Source organism: Anopheles gambiae, assembly GCF_943734735.2.
Source record: "Anopheles gambiae chromosome X unlocalized genomic scaffold, idAnoGambNW_F1_1 X_unloc_123, whole genome shotgun sequence".
NCBI lineage: Eukaryota > Metazoa > Arthropoda > Insecta > Diptera > Culicidae > Anopheles > Anopheles gambiae.
Window position 1 is genome coordinate 10001 of NW_026902580.1, and position 2500 is coordinate 12500.

General features: G+C 46.3%; 1 pseudogene; it reads left to right on the plus strand.

The window, feature by feature from the left end:
- LOC133394395 (large subunit ribosomal RNA) overlaps window positions 1-2500 on the plus strand; it is a 9185-nt pseudogene that overhangs the window by 4158 nt on the left and 2527 nt on the right.

Genomic DNA, 2500 nt, shown 5'->3' on the forward strand with positions numbered 1-2500 from the left:
TATGCCATATCCGCGAGGTTATGGAAGAGCAGAAATGCTATAAGTGTTGGAAGGTAGGCCATACGAGCTACCATTGTAGGGAACCAGACAGAAGTAATCTGTGCTGGAAATGCGGTTTGAGTGGACACAAGAAGCAAGCTTGTACCAACTCTGTCAAGTGTTTGGATTGCGGTACGAGGTCACAGAACCTTCACGCAACGGGCAGTTATATGTGTCCTAGAAGGCGAACGATTAGATCTTAATGGTTAGGTTGCTACAACATAACCAGAATCATAGTTATGCTGCATTCCAGTTAATGTGGCAAACGATTAGGGAAGAATCTGCGGATATAGTGTTGATTGCAGATCCGTATCTGGCAACAACCAACGTCAAAGTGTTACGCAATGACGATAACACAGCAGCGGTAGTGGTTAACGCGGACTTACCAGTTAAGGTAGTCAGTAAGGCTCTGAAGGGTTTAATGATAGTTGACATAGGTGATATGCGAGTGGTTAGCGTTTACGCGCCACCTAGATTTAGTATGGAAGAATTTCAGAACATGTTGGATAACACGGTAATGGCCGTAACCGGTATCCACAAATTCGTTATCGGGGGGGACTTCAACGCTTGGTCAGCAAGTTGGAACAACCAACTTGGCGAGCGTGGAGAAACCCAGAAACGAAGAGGTGAGTTGGTCTTATCAACCTTTGCGCAGATTGACGCAATTTTATTGAACGACGGTAGCACCCCAACTTATGTTGGACCAGGGCGTACGTCAGTAGTTGATCTTACTTTTGCGAGCAGAACCATAGCAAGATCATTTAAGTGGGAGGTGTTATCTAGTTATATGAACTCGGATCATCGTGCGATACGAATAGATCTCGAGACGCAAAGCGTGCGTAACCTGTCCCGACCCATAACGGGATGGAGCATCAAGTATTTTAGCAAAGATATATTTGAAGTTATGATGCAAGCCGCTTTTGAGACCGAGGTCACAACAAGCGAAGACTTAATGCGTATACTTGTCACGGCGTGTAATGCGACGATGACTAAGCGTAAGAGGTACACTCCTAACAAGAGTGCATTTTGGTGGACGTTAGAGATTGAGGCACTTCGCAAAGAGTGCAAACACCGCGATCGATTAGCGCAAAGAGCATTCAATACTGATCTCTATTCTTCTTTTAGGGACGAGTTCAAGGTGGCAAGGAATGCCCTCAAGCGATTGATCAAGCATACCCGACAGAGGAAGTGGAAAGAGTTCCTGGGAACAGCGAACAACGCATCATTTGGTATTGTATATCATACGTTCAAGAAAGTGGCCGAGGGTTCGATTGGACCCCGAACCATGACATTGGACGAGTTTAGGGAAGTGGTGAGCGAGCTTTTTCCTACTCACCCAAACACGGTGTGGCCTGAATATCGTATCGATCAGCCACGAGAGTTTGAAAGGGTAACTAATGATGAGATTCTTGCGGTTGCTAGGAGACTACCTAACAAGAAGGCGCCGGGACCAGATGGTATCCCGAATGAGGCGCTGAAAGTTGGTATGTTGACTGCAACCGCTGCATTTTGCAGGGTTTACCAAGGCTGTTTAGAGAACGCGAAGTTCCCCGATGAGTGGAAAAGGCAGAGGTTGGTGTTAATACCGAAGCCGAACAAACCACCAGGGGAACCGGGTTCAGTTCGCCCCATTTGTCTACTAGACGGGGCAGGTAAAGGTTTAGAACGCATCATAGTGCAACGGCTAAATGCACACATCGAGGAGGTCAACGGACTGTCTGATGACCAATTTGGTTTCAGAAGTCGTCGATCTACAGTTGATGCGATTAAACGGGTAGTGGACATTGTTTCGGTAGCTAGAAGTAGAAACAGATACAGTGGACGGTATTGTGCAGTTGTTACATTAGATGTTACTAATGCTTTCAACAGTGCTTCGTGGTTGGCGATTGCAAATGCTTTACAGAGAATTAACACTCCTAAGTATCTTTATGATATCATTGGTGATTATTTTAGGAATCGTGTGCTGATGTATGATACCACAGATGGACCGGCAGAGATTGCAGTCACATCGGGTGTACCTCAAGGCTCGGTACTTGGCCCAACGTTATGGAACCTCATGTACGACGGAGTCCTACGAGTTGCAATGGTGGAAGGTGCACGGATTATCGGCTATGCAGACGATATAGTATTGTTGGTGGAAGGTAATTGTGTTGATGATATTGAAATTCTCGTTTCCAGCCAGATTCGCATCATCGACAGATGGATGACCGACAACGGATTAAAGATAGCCCCGACCAAGACCGAGTTCATTATGGTCAGTTCCCATCAGAGGATACAACATGGGGCTATCAGGGTAGGTGATCACGTAGTACATTCGTCGCGCAGCTTAAAGTATTTGGGGATGGTCTTAGATGACCGCCTCGATTACACTTCACACATCAGGTATGCGGTGGAGAGAGCGACGAAGCTATGGACCACCTTGGTAAGGATGATGCCTAATAAGGCAGGTCCGAGTAGTAAT